We start from the raw sequence: 20,994 nt of genomic DNA, 5'->3' as shown, positions 1-20,994 counted from the left end.
CTGGTCTATATGTCTGTTTTTGTGCGAGTGCCATGCTGTCTTGGTGATCACAGCTTTGTAACAAAGCTTGAAATCAGGTAATGTGATACTCCCAGCTTTGTTATTCTTTTCCAACATTTCCTTAGCAATTCAGGGTCTCTTCTGGTTCCATACAAATTTTAGGATTGTTTGTTCTGGCGCTTTGAAAAATGCCAGTGGAATTTTGATCAGGATGGCAGTGGAAGTATAGATTGCTCTGGGCAGTACAGACATTTTAACAATCAAACTTTCCCTCTTTATAAGAATGTCAGTTGTATTGAATTAGGGCCAATCATAATGACTTGATTACCTATATAAAGACCCTATTTCCAAATAAGGTTGCTGTCTGAGGTACCATGTGTTAAGACGTCAATGTATCTTTTAGGGGGAAACACAATCAACCTATAGCACTTGCATTGTTATAATATAATGTTAAATGACAAAAGTAATATTTGCAGAGTGTGACTGAGAAAATTTAACAGCACTAACAAAGGTGACAGGGTCCTTAAGTCATTTTCAGCTGTCTTAAGCCTTCACAACTTGGGGTATCTGCTCACAAATACAGCTTAGTCCAGCTCATCCCAAGCTAACTATAGGAGGGGAAGGAGGATATAGGTCTGGATCTCTTTCAGGCAGAACTTTTCCTCATGGTTCCTAATAAAATATCAGGACATTCATTCTGACCCTCTTAGAATGCACTTCAAGGTCTTCAAGGTCCACCAGCCACAGTGACCCTACCAATGAGCCAGCACCAAAGGAGTAGAGCAGTTCGCATTGCAACTATTCTATGACTCCTCTGAGGAGGCATCACTCCTAGCCTGTGCTGTGGCAGTGAGAGACACTCTCTCACAGATCAATCAAGCCTTTGGCATATGAGTGTTGGGAAAATTTGTTTCAAACAGAGATAAGTATCAGAGCCTAGAGCAGTGGTTCTCAATTTCAATCACCTGTAGGGTTCTGAAAAAGATCTTGGTGGCTGATCCTCACCTCCATGCTAGTAACTGAATTGCATTACTGTGCCATGAGAGCAGGAGCATTTTAAAGCTGCCCTCATGTTACTAATGTGTGGCCAAAGGTGAAAACAGCTCATCTAGCACTGTGTTAAACAGACACCATATTAATCAGACATTAATATATCTAGGAATCACCTGGTGATCTTGTTAAAACACAGATTCTGATTCCATGGGTCTGGGATGGGGCTTGAGTTTCTGCATTTCTCCCAGGGGATGCCATTGCTGTCAAATGCTTGACCACTGAGCTATACCCCTGCTGTTGACCCATTGACCACACTTTGAATAGCCAGGATCTAGAGAGCTAGTTATCCAACCTGGATGCACAATGGGGTATCCAGCAGGCTTATACAAACTGCTGACCCTTGGGTTTTTACCTCTGATATTCTGATTTAATTGGTCAGGGGTGCTGTGTGAGCTTCAGGGTTTTTAAAAGATTTCTATGTCATTCTAAATTGCAGCCCAGTGTGGGGACCACTGTTACTGAAAAAGACAGAAGCAGTCTTTAGTTGTTTCTGACAATCCAACAGTGTGAGCAGGTGGGCTACACAAGGCATCACACAAGTGTACCCACGCTGGGCAAGGGAAGGTCACACCAGTGAGTACCAGGAAAGTTGCCTAGATAATCCTAATGTTCTAGCTTTAGGTTTCCACCCAATATTCATTACCTTCTTAACATTGCTATATGCTCATTAATACACTGACAAGTGTTCTGGTGGCATTCTCCTTGAGTCACGATACCACCCATTAATAACTGCCTTTCTCTTCCATGTCCCTGCTTCCCCCATAGAGAGAAGGCTGGCTGGTCCTGTGGGCTCTCTGCAGGGAAGAAAGAAAGACTGACTAAGTTCTCAAGGAGCATGGCACCTAATGGACCAGTTCACTTGTTGGGCACATAATTTAGAAAGGTGTCAAAGTGTGAGAGGTAAAACTAGAGAGAAAGGAGAAAAGAGAATAGGTTAAGGTGTTTTTATTACACTGTGTTCACCACTGGGGTAAGTGAGGGGAATATTAGTCTCTATGGGAAATCTTTAACAGAATTGATGAGGCTCAATAATGCATTCATGGTGAATGCAAAGTGCTCCTATAAGCCTGACTTTAAGGCTTGTGCAGCATAAAAACAAAGGTTGTACAAGGAACCAGGAATCGATGCATAAAATAATTTTTAAATATTTTATTCATTGAGTTTTTGAGAGAGACAGCACGAGTTGGGGGAGGGTCAGACTTTCAAGCAGACTTTATGCTGAGTGTGGAGCCTGATGGGGGCTTGAGCCCAAGGCCCTGAAATCATGCCCTGATTCCAAATCAAGAGTCAGATGCTTAGTCGACCTAGCTACCCAGGTGCCCCTGTGCAAAACAAATTTTTAAGGACAGGTGATAGGGGATCAACAGGCAGAAGTGAGAAAGCAGGCAAGGTGGCTTGTGGGGGATGGTATCAAAAGAGGTTAATTAAATCTCCTTCATCTTGGTCAACTAACGGCTTCCTTAGTCCACGTGAGAGCTGAAACAAGCTTTTGTAACAGCAGTCAGAACTGCTTGAACAGACTTGACCCCCACAGAAGAAAGCTGAATACTCCCCACCACAGCAGCCCCACCATATATCCAGTCCCAGTTTACATGGGTTGTCCCAGCACCTGGTGCAGTTTGTCATTTTAGCACTCTCATTGTGTTTGGGTTTGGACAAGAAGTGGTCACCCGTCAAATGGTAGACTCTGTGTTAAAGGCTGAATTGAGTCCTCCTAAAATTCATGTGTTGAAGCCTCTACTTGAGTCATGTCTACTAACATTCCATGAGCCAAATCAGGCCACAAGATCAAGCTCAAAGTCAAGGGTGATTAAATATACTCTGCCAACCAAAGCCATGGTAATGGTGTGAGTATACAATAGTATTTAAAAGGGAGTGAAAAATTACATCAATTATTTGATCTACCACACTTAAGTTCTATGAGTATATTTTTAGAGGTTGACTGGCTGTGGATTTATTCTTAACAAATGAACTTCAGACTAGGGACTTACCATCAGGCATATCTAGAATAATTGTCTAGACAACATAACTATGAAGCAATCTCTTCCCATTGCTGAGACTTAGTTTCCATAAAAAAAAATCCATCTAACTAGATTGACAATTATAGAAACCACTTGGCACACATAATGTTTTATCTGTTTAATTAGTTGCAAATATTCCAAAGGATTTTGCATTAAAATGCTGTTTCTCTCAATAAACTGAAGACTCTGACTACCATGTGCATGAAGATAACAATCACCAGGAGTAGAGCTGCAATTCCCCCTTGACATGTCTGCCCTTTCCTGATGCCACAGTCCCCACCAGACAACTTCTTTTTTTTAAAAAATAAGTTTATTTTTATAAACATATAATGTATTATTAGCCCCAGGGGTACAGGTCTGTAAATCGCCAGGTTTACACACTTCACAGTGCTCACCATAGCACATAGCCTTCCCAATGTCCATAACACCACCAACCCTCTCCCTACAACCCTATCTCTGGCCACCCTCAGTTTGTTTTGTGACGTTAAGAGTCTCTTATGGTTTGTCTCCCTCTCAATTCCATCTTGTTTTATTTATTCTTTTCCTACCCCCCAAACCTCCCACATTGCATCTCCACTTCCTCATATCAGGGAGAGCATATGACAGTTGTCTTTCTCCGATTGACTTATTTTGTTAAGCATAATACCCTCTAGTTCCAGCCATGTCGTCGCACATGGCAAGATTTCATTTCTTTTGATGGCTACATAGTATTCCGTTGCATATATATATATATACCACATCTTCTTTATCCGTTCATCTGTTGATGGACATCAAGGTTCTTTCCATAGTTTGGCTATTGTGGACATTGCTGCTATAAACATTTGGGCACACATGCCCCTTAGGATCACTACATTTGTATCTTTAGGGTAAATACCCAGTAGTGCAATTGCTGGGTCATAAGGTAGCTCTATTTTCAACTTTTTGAGGAACCTCCATGCTGTTTTCCAGAGTGGTTGCACCAGCTTGCATTCCTACCAACAGTGTAGGAGGGTTCCCCTTTCTCCACATCCTCGTCAAAATCTGGCATTTTCTGACTTGTTAATCTTAGCCATTCTGATTGGTGTAAGGTGGTATCTCATTGTGGTTATGATTTGTATTTCCCTGATGCCCAGTGATGTGGAACACTTTTTCACATGTCTGTTGGCCATCTGGATGTCTTTTTTGCAGAAATGTCTGTTCATGTCCTCTGCCCATTTCTTTTTTTTTTTTTTTAAAGATTTTATTCATTTATTTGACAGAGAGAGATCACAAGTAGGCAGAGAGGCAGGCAGAGAGAGAGAGAGGAGGAAGGAGGCTCCCTGCTGAGCAGAGAGCCCGATACGGGACTCGAACCCAGGACCCCGAGATCATGACCTGAGCCGAAGGCAGTGGCTTAACCCACTGAGCCACCCAGGCGCCCCTCCTCTGCCCATTTCTTGATTGGATTATTTGTTCTTTGCGTGTTGAGTTTGCTAAGCTCTTTATAGATTTTGGATACTAGCCCTTTATCTGATACATCACTTGCAAATATCTTCTCCCATTCTGTCAGTTGTCTTTTGGTTTTGTTAACTGTTTCCTTTGCTGTGCAAAAGCTTTTGATCTTGAAGTCCCAATAGTTCATTTTTGCCCTTGCTTCCCTTGCCTTTGGCGATGTTTCTAGGGACAAGTTGCTGCAGCTGAGGTCAAAGAGGTTGCTGCTTCTGTTCTCCTCAAGAATTTTGATGGATTCCTCTCTCACATTGAGGTCCTTCATCCACTTTGAGTCTCTTTTCATGTGTGGTGGAAGGAAATGGTCCAATTTCATTTTTCTGTATGTGGCTGTCCAATTTTCCCAACACCATTTGTTGAAGAGGCTATCTTTTTTCCATTAGACATTCTTTCCTGCTTTGTCAAAGATTAGTTGACCATAGAGTTGAGGGTCTATTTCTGGGCTCTCTCTTCTGTTCCATTGATCTATGTGTCTGTTTTTGTGCCCACCAGGCAACTTCTGTCAGTTAGACTGTGGGCTTGCCTTCTAACTGAGCTTGGAACCCAATCTAGAGTATCCAGCTACAACATTCTGATATTCTGAATTGACAGGTTATACTTCCAATACAAACTCACTCCCAGTGTTGCTCTTCAAATAGTCTCTGTGTTTGGCAGTTTTTAAGTTTGGGGCGAATTTCTTACTACCACTTTAGTCTTGCATATAAAATCCGTTCTTCACACCCTTTATTCACAGTTAGAAGGGAATGCCTTCTGAGTCACCAATGTTCCAGATTTCTGTGCCGGGATATTCTCTTAAGAACTGAAAGCTGTGTGGCACTAATGGCATCTTCTTTGGGGACTAGTTGGGAGCTTATCCTGAATAGAAACATAGTTTCTCTTTCTTTCTTTCTTTCTTTTTTTTTTAAGATTTTATTTATTTGACAGATAGAGACACAGTAAGAGAGGGATCACAAGCAGGGGTAGTAGGAGAGGGAGAAGCAAGCTCCCTGCTGAGAAGAGAGCCCAATGTGGGGCTCAGTCCCAGGACCCTGGCATCATGACCTGAGCCAAAGGCAGATGCCTAGTGACTGAACCACACAGGTGCCCCCACAGCTTTCTCCATCCATGGTTGTTTCATCAAAGTACTCATATCCAACCAGCTACCCTACTGGCTTGTCTTCAGGACCAAGTGAGTGGGCTTTCAGGCATGCTGTGCTCCCCCACAATTTATGACAATGAGCAAAGCTCTGTGAGGGATGCCTCTCACAAGAGAACCTCAAAGAAGAGTTGTCAAAAGCTGGAAATTACAGACAAGAACTCTGGCAAAAGTTGAGATACTGAAAGATAGGTGATTTTGTTATTGTTATTTAGTGTTTTGGGCTGGGCAGCTGCTGTAGAAGACAAAAAGGAGAGAAAGAAGAGAGTCCCAGGAGCAATACATGAAAGAGAGCATGAGAACTATTGAAAGTGAGAAAAGCCAGGAAAGCCAGGAGTACTATGAAAAATAGCTAAAGAAAGAGATTCCATACATCTTTCCTTCTTTGACCTATTTGAACACCAAAAAGTACCCTTAGGTGAGGGCACCTTTACTGGGGCTTGACATAACATTTGCAAAGTCTTTGTAGTTAAATATATTCATATATCTTTATCTCATTTAACCTTTTTTAAATGTCTGATCTTATTTTTTGTGTATGTTACTCTTAGAAAATCCTATTTTTGGCTGGACTCAGACTTAGATATAATTGCTCTCAAAATTTGGCCTCCTTCATTCTCTTGTCCAAAAATGTATCAAATTCTGCAACCCCTTATTTTTCTTGGTATACCATTTCTTCAGAGCAATTCACTGATGTTTGCATTGCAGGACAAGTGGAGTAATAAAACACTGAACCTTGAATAATTTAGCCCTGGGTTTCTTACCTTCTTTGTGCAGGGGCTTCCTTATAACACACCAGTGGGCATCATTTTCTTTAGAGAATTTTTGAAAATTTGCAATTCTGCTAGTTCTATTGGGGCTGCAGTGACAAAGAGCAGTATATCAGTATTAGTCAGTTCAGGGATAGAAATCTTATTTTTTTTTAAACAACAACCAAGTTGAGAACAGTCATACTGGTGTTTACAGTGAAAGCTTGAACAAATTTGTGCTTCCTTTCTCCAGTTCTCCTGTGTCTATAACAGGAATTTCTCTACTCAGTGACGAGCAGACATAGTTATGGTCAAGACAGCCTACTTCATGTGGAAACCTTGTTTGCTGAACTGGACCATACTTTCCATTCTTCACTAGAGCATCAGCAGCAACTTCTGTCTCCATACCTTTCTCATAAAGGTATGTTGTTTTGCATTCATCATCCACTGCAGTAAGTTTCCAGCAGCTGGTGACTGGGAAGGAGATTTTCAGTTTCATCCTGAAACAGCTGATCATCTCCAAGATGCCCTGAAAAAGAGACAACCTCATTTCATCGTTCCTACAGTCCTTTACTGTACATCACTCTCTTATGCATGAGAAACAGAAGAGGAGAGATTTTTCTCAAAGTTTTTCATTCCATAAACGGTAAAAACAAGATTTGAAACTGTCTCTGCTGCAACAGACAACATTCCTTCCACTGCATGAACCTGCCATCTTTAGATAAATAGGTGGGGATGGAACAAAGGCCTAAAACTGTTAAAACACTTGCCAAAATTCACACAGCTACCAAATAGCAAAGCCAGGATTTGAAGCCAGTCTTTCTGACTCCAGGCCCTAAACTCTTAAGCACCTTGATGACTAAGATTTCAAATCTTTTCACATAGGTAGATAGCAATCTGGAGCTCAAATATATCCTGGGAAAGGAATTATATAAATTTATAATTATTGAGAAAAAATAAAGGAAAATTATTAATATTCCTAATTAAAATGAATCCTCCTAGCATACAAGGCTGCCAAGTATGCAGGTGTAGTTTAAGGGAAGGGCCAGGAACCTCTGTGTGCACTCCAACACTGTGTGTGTGGGGGGGGGAGGAGTCAAGATGGCGGAGAAGTAGCAGGCTCAGACTACATCAGCTAGCAGGAGATCAGCTAGATAGCTTATCTAAAGATTGCAAACACCTGCAAATCCATTGGCAGATCAAAGAGAAGAAGAACAGCAATTCTGGAAACAGAAAAACAACCACTTTCTGAAAAGTAGGACTGGCAGAGAAGTGAATCCAAAGCAACGGGAAGATAGACCCCGGGGGGAGGGGCCGGCTCCCAGCAAGCGGCGGAGCAACAGAGCACAAAATCAGGACTTTTTTTTTTTTTTAAAGATTTTATTTATTTATTTGAGAGGGAGAGACAGTGAGAGAGAGCATGAGCGAGGAGAAGGTCAGAGGGAGAAGCAGACTCCCCATGGAGCTGGGAGCCCGATGCGGGATTCGATTCCGGGACTCCGGGATCGTGACTTGAGCCGAAGGCAGTTGTCCAACCAACTGAGCCACCCAGGTGTCCCCAAAATCAGGACTTTTAAAAGTCTGTTCCACTGAGGGATATCGCTCCAGAGGCTAAACCGGGGCAAAGCCCACGCAGGGTCAGCATGGCCTCGGGTCCCGCAGGGTCACAGAAGGATCAGGGGTGTCTGAGTGTCGCAGAGCTTGTGGGTATTGGAATGGGAAACCAGCTACAGAGACAGAGCCGACAGTAAGATCACAGCTCGGGGTTACCTTGATCCGGTCGCAGGCTTGGTGAGCTCGGAGCGTGGCCGGAGGTCAGGCAGACGGGAGTAACTGGGTGCTGTTCTCTGGGGGCGCACTGAGTAGTGGGCTCTCGGCTCCTCCAAGCTGGAGACCAGGAGGCCACCATTTGTATTACCATCCTCCAGAACTCTATGGAAAGCGCTGAGGGAACAAAAGCTTCTGAAAGCAAACCCGAGCAGATTACTCAGCCGGGCCTTTGGTAAGGGCGGTGCAATTCCGCCAGGGGCAAAGACACTTGAGAATCACTACACCAGGCCCCTCCCCCAGAAGATCAACAAGAAACCCAGCCAAGACCAAGTTCACCTACCAAGGTGTGCGGTTTCAATACCAAGGAGAGCAGCAGAATTCCAGAGGAGGGGAAAGCAAAGCACAGAACTCATGGCTTTTTCCCTGTGATTTTTTTTAGTCTTGCAGTTAATTTAATTTTTTTCTTTTTCATTTTTTGGTTTTTTTCTCACCTTCTGGTAAATTTTTTTTTAACTTTTACCCTTTTTTAACGTTTTTTTTTTTTTAAAGATTTTTATTTATTTATTTGACAGACAGAGATCACAAGTAGGAAGAGAGGCAGGCAGAGGGAGAGGAGGAAGCAGGCTCCCTGCTGAGCAGAGAACCCGATGCGGGGCTCGATCCCAGGACCCTGGGATCATGACCTGAGCCGAAGGCAGAGGCTTTAACCCACTGAGCCACCCAGGCGCCCCTTTTTAACGTTTTTTAACTAGTTTATCTAATATATATATTTTTTCCTTTTTATATTTTTCTTTATTCGTTTTCTTTTTCTTAATTCGTTTTCTTTCTTTCTTCTTTCTTTCTTTCTTTCTTTCTTTCTTTCTTTCTTTCTTTCTTCCTTTTTGAACCTCTTTTTATCCCCTTTCTCCCACCTCACGATTTGGGATCTCTTCTGATTTGGTTAAAGCATATTTTCCACCCTTTTAGTATTTTACTTGCTCCTTCATATACTCTTAACTGGACAAAATGACAAGGCAGAAAAATTCACCACAAAAAAGAGAACAAGAGGCAGTACTGAAGGCTAGGGACCTAATCAATACAGACATTGGTAATATGTCAGATCTAGAGTTGAGAATGACAATTCTCAAGGTTCTAGCCAGGCTCGAAAAAGGCATGGAAGATATTAGACAAACTGTCTCGGGCGATATACAAGCCCTTTCTGGAGAAATAAAAGAACTAAAATCTAACCAAGTTGAAATGAAAAAAGCTATTAATGAGGTGCAATAAAAAATGGAGGCTCTCACTGCTAGGATAAATGAGGCAGAAGAAAGAATTGGTGATATAGAAGACCAAATGACAGAGAATAAAGAAGCTGAGCAAAAGAGGGACAAACAGCTACTGGACCACGAGGGGAGAATTCGAGAGATAAGTGACACCATAAGATGAAACATCATTAGAATAATTGGGATTCCAGAAGAAGAAGAAAGAGAGAGGGGAGCAGAAGGTATACTGGAGAGAATTATTGGGGAGAATTTCCCCAATATGGCAAAGGGAATGAGCATCAAAATTCAGGAGGTTCAGAGAATGCCCCTCAAAATCAATAAGAATAGGCCCACACCCCGTCACCTAATAGTAAAATTTACAAGTCTTAGTGACAAAGAGAAAATCCTGAAAGCAGCCCGGGAAAAGAAGTCTGTAACATACAATGGTAAAAATATTAGATTGGAAGCTGACTTATCCACAGAGACTGGGCAAGCCAGAAAGAGCTGGCATGATATAGTCAGAGCACTAAACAAGAAAAACATGCAGCCAAGAATACTATGTCCAGCTAGGCTATCATTGAAAATAGAAGGAGAGATTAAAAGCTTCCAGGACAAACAAAAACTGAAAGAATTTGCAAACACCAAACCAGCTCTACAGGAAATATTGAAAGGGGTCCTCTAAGCAAAGAGAGAGCCTACAAGTGGTAGATCAGAAAGGAACAGAGACAATATGCAGTAACAGTCACCTTACAGGCAATACAATGGCACTAAATTCATATCTCTCAATAGTTACCCTGACTGTTAATGGGCTAAATGCCCCAATCAAAAGACACAGGGTATCAGAATGGATAAAAAAAAAAAAAACCCATCTGTATGTTGCCTCCAAGAAACTCATTTTAAGCCCAAAGACACCTCCAGATTTAAAGTGAGGGGGTGGAAAAGAATTTACCCTGCTAACGGACATCAGAAGAAAGCAGGAGTGGCAATCCTTATATCAGATCAATTAGATTTTAAGCCAAAGACTATAATAAGAGATGAGGAAGGACACTATATCATATTCAAAGGGTCTGTGTGTGTGTGTGGTACTGTGTGTGTGGATGTACCTGAATGTGGATATAGGAAGGGAGCTGAGGTGCTCTGATGGAAACAGGTGTGCTGAAGTTGGGAAACACACCTGGGTCTGATACCTGATGGACAAACACAAGCAAGTTCAACTAGTGCAGTGAAAAGCAAGGTCCAAGCTCCAGTAGAATCAGAAACCAAGAATTAAGGTAAGAATTTATGATCATAACCAAAGTTGGAGAGGATGCTCTGTGTATTATTTTGTAAATATGTTGTGTTCTACTTTGTGGATATAGAAATTGAAGTTGAGAAAATATATACACATTGCCCAGTGCCAGAGACAAAATGTGGCAGAACAAAGATTCAAACCTCTTCAAGTAGCAAGATGAAGAAAAACACTTCCATGAGTAGGAGAGTTCAGATGAATCTAGACTATTAGGAAATTTACCAAGGTTCAGTGACAGCAGAGGGCCAGTTGCCCGTACCATGGCCTTCAAAAGGAAATACTCACATCTGGCATCCTATTGTCACATTCTGGGAAAGGAGAGAGCACTTGTTTTTAAATGAAGCCACTTAAATTTCAGAATAGGAAGACAAGGAGAACAAAACAGAGTAAAAGCTTTACTATCTTGGAGGGAACTGTTCAAACTATTCAGGCACACACACACACACACACACAAAAGAAGAAGAAGAAGAAGAAGAAGAAGGAAGTGGGGAAGAAGGAGGGAAGGAAAGGAAGGTGTGGGGAAGAAAAGGAGCAAGCAACAGAGAGAGGAAGAAACGGTAAAATGAAGGAAAAAAGGAAAAGACAGACAGAAAAAAGAAAAGAAGGAGGGAGAAAGGAATGAAAGAAAATCAGTGAAATGTTGAAGGACATGGGTCCACCACAAATTAGAGCCCTGAGCAGTGAATCTATAGACAGCTGTCACTGAAGGTTATTTTCAGATACTGAAATAAAATAACACCCTTATCTTCTTTGCCCCTGTAGATCATGAGTTCTGGAGATCATGGTCTATAATACATACAAATTTTGATAATTCTCCAAGGACTTACAACAATACTGTGCATACAGTGGGTGTTGAATAAATAAAGGGTTGACATTGATTGGTAGTCTTTTCCCTAAAGGAAATTTATCTCCAATTCAAATCTCCAACATAACACTAAGCAAGGTTAATCTTCATATCCCCACAGATGGAGAGTAATGGGATAGGCCTAAGTAGGCAGAAGTGCATCAGGAAACCAAATTGGGAAATGATAGCTATTGTCACCCAGGGAATTGCCAAAAATGGATGTCAGTCATGGCCCCCAGCTCCAATGCCTGAACACTTTTTTCCCTGCAGATACAAATACACTGGTGAAAGAATACTGACCAAAATAAAAAACGCATAATAAATAAAGTTTTAACAAATTATTGAGAACTGACTTCCGGGGCACCTATGTGGCTCAGTTCATTAAGCATCTGCCTTTGGCTTAGGTCATTATCCCAGGCTCCTGGGATCCAGCCCCATACCGGGCTCCCTCTGCTTCTCCCTCTCCCTCTGCCTTCCACTCCCTCTGCTTCGGCTCTCTCTCTCTGTCAAATAAATAAAATTTTAAAAAAAGAAAAGAATACTGACTTTAGCAAGTTGGTCATGAACAGCTCTTAGATATGAAAAGTTCTTAGTTTCTGAAAGATGGCAGCAGCCAAAATGCTAAAGGAAGGTGACAGGCACTTCCTCCTCCTCATTCTCAAACCAAATCTCAGTCAAAACACTGCCATACATGCACACAAGTATTGAACAAATGCATGTCAGCAAAGTGGTTTGGGTCCTTTGTAAATAAACCTCCCTTAGCAAGCTGACACTAAGCTCATACAACCTGCTCTGTAAACTTGAAGAAGCCCTAACTCTGTCTTTTCAGGGACTCCTAAATACTTCAGCCAGTCCCTGCATCTTAATTAGCATTCATTTCACCAATGGGAGTCCATTTCTAATAGACAGTATGCTGACTAGAAGTTGCCAGTTTCTCCAAAAAGCAATTATTTCTAATATCCATTATGCTAGTTAACAAATAAGGACATAAGGATAAAAACCATGTCTTTAATACTTACTTCTGAAATGTGGCCTTTGTTATATACTGTTAGATGATCACCTCTGAAGTGTGGATTCCTGTTTGTAACATCCTGCCCCTTGGGAGTAAGACCAGCACTCATGTTTACATTATACTAGCTTTCTGTTGAGTATTTATAGTATATAACAACATAACATAAATGATGAACCATATTAAAATACTCTCCCTTTATTTTTATTAATAATGATTTTAATAACTGGCAAGTAAATACATTCCAATTTTCACATTAAATATATTTAATATTTTCTTCTTCTTGAATGGGAGAGAATATGAGACCTAATTGTCTATTATTCATATATACACAAGAAGACCCAACCCAGCCACTCCAAGATAATTTCATACCCTGTGATACGACCTATACAATATTTTGAGCAGCTACTTTCATGTTTGTCTTTTTAGTGGAGGGAACACACATCAACAGGAATCACTCTGTTTTCTAATTTCCAGGTGTGGCTTAATCCCCAAGACCACAGGCCTTGGAAAGCCCATTGTCCTCCATAAAACTTCTGTAAACCCCCAGAGAGCGTTATAGTCTTCTGTCCCCTCAGGCTCTTGCAGGCACATGAAGCTATATGCCTGGATTCACTGTGGTTTAGGTTATGGGTCTCACCTGCCCCTGTATCCCAAACCTTTTCTCATCACTTGACCCTAATATGGAAGTGAGTTCCTTGCACCAATTTTCAGAATATGCCCACATGCATTTTCTTATTCATTCACTCATTCACTCATTCAATGTCTTTACTTAAGATCTAGCAGAATTGAGATGTTTATATTTCCCAAATCCAAAACTATAAAATTTAAAACAAAAATACTTATTTTGGCCATTCTACCACACAGACCAATGTCCCATATCTGGCTGCTTACTGGTCCTCTGTGACAGTAGAGTTATTGGTTTTATGACATATTAGTTACATTATTTTATAGAGCAGGGTTCCATACTGTCCTTCAAAATCTCTCTTCCCTCAACCCCAGTCAGCGCTTTCAAATTTTGCACCATTGGGTGGTCTTGATTTTTCCAGGAACATACAACTTTTCACAATTGGGAGGAACAACAATAAGCAAAGATACGCAACATAGTGGCCATTTGAAAGTCACATTATATGTGAGAAAGAAATACCAGGAACATTCAAATCACAGGACAATTATCTAGAAATCTCTAATACACATTTTCTAACTTTCAATCTCTGAGTTATTTACATAAGAACTATTATCCAGGAAAGGTCATTTCTCCATTCTTCTCCTCTAATGTTGAAACAGTATATTATTATTTTTTCCACATCTAATTTTGTGATACATGACCTTTCTTCAGTTTTCTAGAGAAGAAAGATTACTTTATTTCCAACATGATGAAGCTCTTACTCCCCTAGAGACAGCTTTTCTCATTCTATTCAACTCTCTGAAGATGAAAAACTAACCCTTTGAGATTATAAAAATAATCCATGGGTATGTTTATATTCCCCCTGGGTCTGGACTGTAAGGTGACACAGAAAGAAGCTGGCATATTTATTACCAATAAATTTCTCATGTTTGTTCCCTTTATTATTATAAAAAAGATGAATCTGAGGTCCATTTGCCTTTCCAGATGCAAATGAGGGAAATGTGTGTGGGTGCCTGTGTCTTCTGATGTCTGAGTACTGCAAAACCCAGAGAGTTCTAGCCCAAGAGGCATGGGGAAGCCATGTTTGCTTCAGAGCAGTCCTGCCCAGATGTGTGTGAGAAGTCTGGGAAGAATGAGTTGCCTAGAACTGTACTTTCAACTGTGTAGAAATATGTTTTGTGAAAGATAAGCAGCAATGAAATTGCAAACTTATAGAGGCACTACTTCTCAATTCTAAAGGAATTAGCTGAGAACTTATTAAAATATAGTTTCTAATTCATCAGATCTAAGATGGGACCAAAGAGTCTGCATTTCTAAGAGACTCCCGGGTGATGTCAAATGCTACTGGTCCAAGACATTAGAAACCAGTGGAAGTCTTTGCATGGACTCCAGAGGACATTCTAAACACAAGCTATTTTGAGTTTTAGTTCATTGTTACAAAGGACTTCAAAGCTATATATATTTTTTAAATGTCTGGATGAAGTCAAACTGTTTTAAAGGTTTTTATGGAAGCAAATGGCCTACGTAAAAAGTGAGGAAATCATGTTTCATGGATTTTTCAGAAAGCCATTTAACCACCACCCAGACCAAAAAAGAGCACTTTACCAGCATCCCTGAAGCCTCTTCACACCTACATCTAAATCACTACCCTCCCTTCCCCCTTCTCGAAGGCAATTAGCATCCTGATTCCTGTAAGCAAGGTTGGTTTTTACCTCTTGTAAACTTTAGAAAACAAAATTGTGCAGTAAGTTCTCTTATTTCTGGTGTCATTCACCATTATGTTTGTGATATTCATCCTCATTATTGTATGTAGTTATGTTTTGTTCCTCTGTACAGGAGTTCAGCAAACAACTTCTTTACAGAGCCAGATAATAAATAGTTTTCATTTCGACTGCCATAAAGACTGTCAAAATTACCCAACTGTGCCGCTGTAGTATAAATACAGCGCTAGATAATCCAGAAACAGACCTGGCTCTGTTCCAGTTAAACTTTATTTACAGAAGCAAGGTCATAGTTTACTGACCCCTCCTCTACTATAGTCCATCCTAAGTATATATCATCATTTATGTCTCCATTTCCTTCTTAATGAGTAAATTAATTTTTTATTTAATTACCACAAATTAAGCAGCTTAAAGGAAAACAAATATACCATTTCTCACTTCTGTATGTCAGAGTCTGGGTGGCCTCAAGTTTCCCCCACTCTGGGTCTCACAAGGCTGAAATCAAAGTATCAGGGAGCCTGGGGTCTTATCCAGAGGCTCTGGGAAAGAATTACTTCTGAGCTCATTCTTGGAGTTGGGAGAAGTTGGCTTATTGTCATCATAGGACTCAAGTCCCTGTTCCCTTCTTGGCTATCAACTGGAAGCTGCCTTTAGCCCCTCAAGGTCTCTCTTTAATCCTTGTACATGGCCCCCTCCATCTTAGAACTGGAAACAACTCAGCAAATGCATCTCACACTTGGAATCTCTCTTCCAGGAGCTTCATTTTTTTTTTATGTTTTACCTTTAAATTATTTTCCTCGTCAACCGGTTTAGGGTATGGTATGAACGACAGATGAATAATTATTGTTTTTTTTTGTCTGGATATCCAACTGACCCAGAACTGTTTATTGATAAGATTGTTCTTTCTCCATTGCTCCATGGTGTCAAATAAGTCAGTGGCCATGTATATGTGAGTTTATGTTTGGACTACTTGTTCCATTGGTCTAGTTCTCTATCCTTACACTACTAATGACTATAGCTTTATTACAAACTATCTGATAGTATAAGTCTTTGAATTTTGTTGTTTGAGATTGTGAGTCTGGCAGAGTTTGACCTGAGACTGATTTTGATTGGCACGTGCCACCTGGTAGAGGGATTGTGGGGATGGCTTCCATCTGCCTCTTACCACTGAAACCACCAATACCACTGTAAATAACTGAGGATTCACTCTATGAATTAATTAGTTTGCTATGCATTGCTAGGTAATTTTAAACTTTATCCCAAAGGCAAACAGGAGTCAGTAAAACAATTTAGGCAATGAATTAAGTTTTTTAATTGCTTTTTTAATAAAGAAGTTAGGTGAGAACAACATGGTTAAGTTTTACTTTAAACAAATACACGAATAATAATAAAGTAGATGGGTGAATCTGGAGTTTACTGAAGTGGTTAGGTTAGAGATGACAGGACCCTGAAATAAACCTGTGATAAGAACAGTATAGGAAGGTGGTAGAGGTAAAATAATAATAATAATAATAATAATAATCATCATCATCATCATCATCATCTAATGGATGCTACTTGGAGATTAATTATAACTGTAGTGTTGACTCCAGTAATGAGGGACATGGTTCTCAGCCAATACTACTGACAAAGAATTCAGGAAAAGTTATATATAAAGGTAATGGGTTGAGTATTGAGTACATTGAAATTAAGTTGCCTGCAACCTATCTAAATGGGAACATTTATCAGAAAGAGGGGTTGGTGCTCAGCAGAGAACTCAAAGCTGGAATAGGCTTTTTGGGGGGTGGGTTTCTGCAATTAGATAATAATTGGGGCTATGACTAAATCAGATCACCCAGCAAATATGTACAAAGCAAGAAGAAAAGAGTACTGTGGATAGAATCTCGGTGAATTTCAACATCTGTATAACATGCTAACAGAGAGAGAAAGAGAATGACTTGTTTTAGAAGTGGAGAGGGAATCAGGAACAAACAATAATCTTCAGTCCACCTCATGTTACAACTTACTTTATAATAATAGAACTATTGCCATCTCTACATAGCAGTTGCTATACTTAAAATACATAATGTACAGAAAAAAAGTATTAACCTTGTCTTTGTCCTTTCCAAAAAAATTCATTAAAATAGTGTTTTCTATAGTTGAAGCATTACCTCTGATGTTAATCAAATTATATGAACACAACAGAGATTAACTGATGAGGAACGATAATAATTTTCATGATGCAGTGAGGCAGCCTCATTTTAATTAAAAACCAATAATGACAGAGAAGTGGGAAGAAAAAATTTTCAGCTGGGAATCATGTGCTCAGGACTACAAAGAATAAAGATGATTTTCTTGGAGCATGGATATGGTTAAGGGGAGATGCTTAGACTGAGAGTAAGTTGGGTACCCTCTCTTTAATCCAGGGTTCTATTTGCATGGAATGGTGAGCACTGGGTATCTGCAGCTTCTGAAGATGATGTTGGGAGCTCCTAGTGATCTCTCTGTAGTTTCCTAGCAGGGCCCCTACAGTGAAATGCCTGCAATGTGGATGAAAGTGAAATGCAAGGCATGCTGGGACAGGAAAGCCTCTCTACCAGCCAAGCTGTCCTCAACCTGTGAAGAGTCTCTTGCCCTCTGGGCTCTTGAACACAACAACCAAAGGCCATCAGTTCATGGGTTCCATGTTCATTTCATCCAGTAAAAGAGTTGCTTCATCCACAGGGCAGCAAAACAATATAAAATTAGAGGAGAGAATCAAAGCAATAGTCAGTCCAGCAGGAGACAGTGAGTGTTTTCCTTTGAGCTGTTAGCAGTTACGCTGGGTGAATACAGATAAGATGATAAATGGCTGATTCGATAGACTGGTAGCAAACACATGCTTTGTCAGAGATGACTTTTTAAGTCACCATACATCAAACAGACAGTGTCAGCCTTTGAGGATAAACCTGTGAAGCCTTGTTGTGCTCTTTGAACTACCTCTGAGACCCAGAGACTGATAAAGGGCCTGAGTGTTCCTCTGAATCCACTGGGAAGATTGAAGGCTTCAAAGAGAAGCACCATCATATCCAAAGGGAAATACATTGATTGAAAGAACTAGTGTGAAATAGTCTTTAATAATTACCAGAAAGCTGGAATCGACTGGTGTTTTGCTGAGCTATATTTTATCTTTATTGGATTAACTGTGACACAGTAGGTTATGTCAAAGGAATCTGCATGAATATTAAAAGTAAATGTGGTGTGAATAATAGATAGCTTACATTAGATGCACCAGCATGCAGTAATTTTTATTCACCTACATAATTAGATTAAAACAAATCTACTGAATAAAATACATTGTCTTACTATAATCTGGTTTGAAAATATCCAAAAGTTATGGCCATAAGGATGTTTGCTGGTATTTTACATATAAATACATAATTCACCCTAAGAAATGTTTTCCAAAAGGTCCCTGATAGCTACAAGAGTTGGTAAGAGTGAATATTAAAAGTCTGAGGCCAGTAAGAAATACCCTTAAGGTCAAATAAGACTTCCACAATGTTGCTACCAGAGTAAAACCACCAATATGTAACTTTTATGTACATCTCAGGGAAATTATGTGGGATAATAAATTACCTAGGAAAATTAACTTCCAGAAGGCCCTTATCTGCAATTTAAAAGCCCACCATGATTATTTTTGTATGTCCATTTTCCTTTGTCTACTCTAGATCTGGAAGATAAACATTACTTTTAAATGAAGCCACACTCCTCTTTTGAGCTGGGCAAAGCTGGCATCGAGATTCTTCTGGTAGATCTCAAAGCCTCCTGGTCTTTAGGCTGGTAGCTTCCCATCCTCCACCATCATCTCCCCAGAGGGTGTTTTCCATTGCTGCAGAAATTCAGCCAGACTCTGTTGTTAACAAGAGGAAGGTTCCAACGTGGATGCGGGGGACTCCCCCACCCGTCTTTCTCTCTGCTCCTGGCAACTTCTGAATATCCTGGGCCACTGCAAAAGATTGTCCATGAAGAGGAGTCTAAATGTGGCTAATGTGGCTAAAATGTGGCTCAGCAAAGTATGTGGGAGGAATGGACATCACTTCTCCTGGTTACGCTGGCAGTTGTAGCTGGGAGCTCTCCCCAGAAGGCCACATGGCTCATCAAGCAGGTGATGCGTGGGGTTTATGCTCATGCTGGTGGTCGGGCTGCCTGTCTTCCCTGGTCCCCACAGCTCTTCAGTGTGGAGAAGAGATGGTGCTGGCCTCTTCCCGCTGATCTTGCTTTCCTCCACGTAGTATCCTGGATTTCGGTTCCCTCCGTCGCCCAGCTCCTGTTTTCCCTTCCCACCCCAGTGCCCTTGGACTAGGTGACCACATGCCCTGATTTATCGGAGTCCTGGCCTGGCCTACTCGCTTGGTCCCAGAATAATAATAATGCCTCCTTTCATCCTCATCTTTTACCTGTGTGGGCATTAAGTGATGTGGTCACACTAATTTTGCCCAGTATTGACAAGAAGGTCATTGTCTGGCCCAGTCTTCCCTTGCAATCTGCTGTTACAGCACAAACCTGATTCCTTGTGTCTTGTGGGGTCCTATGCTTGATTCTTTTTTATTTTTTTAATTTCTTTTTATTTTTTAAAGATGTTATGTATTTATTTGACAGAGATCCCAAGTTGGCAGAAAGGCAAGCAGAAAGAGAGAGAGAGAGAGAGAGGAGGAAGCAGGCTCCCTTCTAAGCAGAGAGCCCAATTCGGGGTTCGATCCCAGAACTCTGGGATCACGACCTGAGCTGAAAGCAGAGGCTTTAACCAACTGAGCCACCTCAAGGAAGGATGGGCCAAAAGTCTTCCCCCAAGAATTATTCTTGCCTCATAATCATTCAAATCTGTGTGCATTTTGGCTCTGAAGCAAGCTCTCTGCATAGAAAGGGTCAGTGGAGGAGACTGGTTAAAAGCAGCAGCAAATCTCTCCCAAGGCAGGTCTCACTGTGGCACCGGATCTCCACGTACTGTGCTTCTTGAGGCTGCCTTAAACCCTGGAGCCCAGCTGGCCCAGAACCCAGGCGACAGTCTGCTCCCCAAGGGCTGCAAGGACCCCCCTCGGCTGCCAAGATGAGACTCATCAGGCTGGTCCCCTTGCAGCTTCTCACAGGAGTGAGAGTTGAAGGGAAAGGACAGAGAGAAAATCTGCAAATGGAACTAGAGGTATGTATTTAAAAGATGAATAAGAACAAATGATTCTCTTCTGAAAATCTAATTCAACATGTATGCATCAGAGCAGAAATCACTGAAGCCAGGTTCTCATGAGAGTTAATTATAGCGTGTAAACAGATAACTAGCCATTATAAACGGAGAGTGCTTTAGGATTGTCAAAACAATCGCACCGAAATGACCCCGGCGCTATCTTATCTCCATCATACATTCAATATATTTGTGGACCTGTATCGATAAGAGGGAATTAATATCTCAAAAGCAGGGCTGTTTTTTCCCTGATCGAGTTAGGTGTTTTTCAGTGATTGATGAGGTCAGTCCGTGACCGGCAGAATTTGTCAGAATTAATACAGCTGTTCCTATGTGCGGTGTTTGGGTTGTGATTTTCATTTGTGGTTTTATTGTTCCCTTCTCAACATTTCATGGCACTAGCAGATGTTTCCTAAGCACGCACCCGTGTATTATGTTACATCCCTTTGCAGAATGATTTTGGGCCAGGGCATCCCATGAGGTTACAGCTAGTGAATCTTGTATAATTTTTTTCCCCTTGATCAATGTAATGTATGCATGTAGTAGAAAATCAAGTAGAATAGACTGGCTTATAAAATACAGTGAGTGTCTGTCAACTCCCAACTCCCCACTCCACTTTCCAAGGGCAATCATGTTTCTTCCTGTTTCTTCTTTTGAGAGTTAAACCTAAAAACAAATTATTCAGATCTTTGTGTAATTCTTGATGTATAAACTTTATGTATTTTCAGTTTAACTCCCTTCCATACTCTCTTCCCCTTTTCTCAATTCTTAATAGTTATATATTGTTCTTAGTGCTTTTAACAGTTATGTTTGAAACTGAAAATGAAATACATAGCCCCTGATTTCATGTTCCACACAATTTTGAAAATACAGAATG

General features: G+C 40.8%; 1 long non-coding RNA gene and 1 pseudogene across 9 annotated transcripts in view; both read right to left on the bottom strand.

The window, feature by feature from the left end:
• Positions 1 to 20,994, bottom strand: part of LOC309846291 (spermatogenesis-associated protein 31D1-like) — a 911,407-nt pseudogene that overhangs the window by 495,911 nt on the left and 394,502 nt on the right. The gene's annotated exons all lie outside the window — the stretch shown is intronic.
• The window catches only part of LOC309846387, a 99,919-nt gene that overhangs the window by 34,897 nt on the left and 44,028 nt on the right, over positions 1 to 20,994 (bottom strand). Inside the window, exon 4 of one of the 8 annotated variants that reach the window (XR_014301883.1) lies at positions 8,349 to 8,366. The exons of 2 other annotated variants lie outside the window; for them this stretch is intronic. This is a non-coding gene — a long non-coding RNA (uncharacterized lncRNA). Of the gene's footprint in view, positions 1 to 8,348; positions 8,385 to 16,224; positions 18,888 to 20,765; positions 20,784 to 20,994 lie in introns of those variants that run through there. 5 more of the 8 variants (XR_014301884.1, XR_014301885.1, XR_014301886.1 and 2 more) reach the window with 5 other exon arrangements.

The sequence above is a fragment of the Mustela nivalis genome (genome assembly GCF_964662115.1).
Source record: "Mustela nivalis genome assembly, chromosome: 13".
NCBI lineage: Eukaryota > Metazoa > Chordata > Mammalia > Carnivora > Mustelidae > Mustela > Mustela nivalis.
Note: the sequence above shows the minus strand (reverse complement) of the source record. Positions and strands in the feature narration are given on the sequence as shown.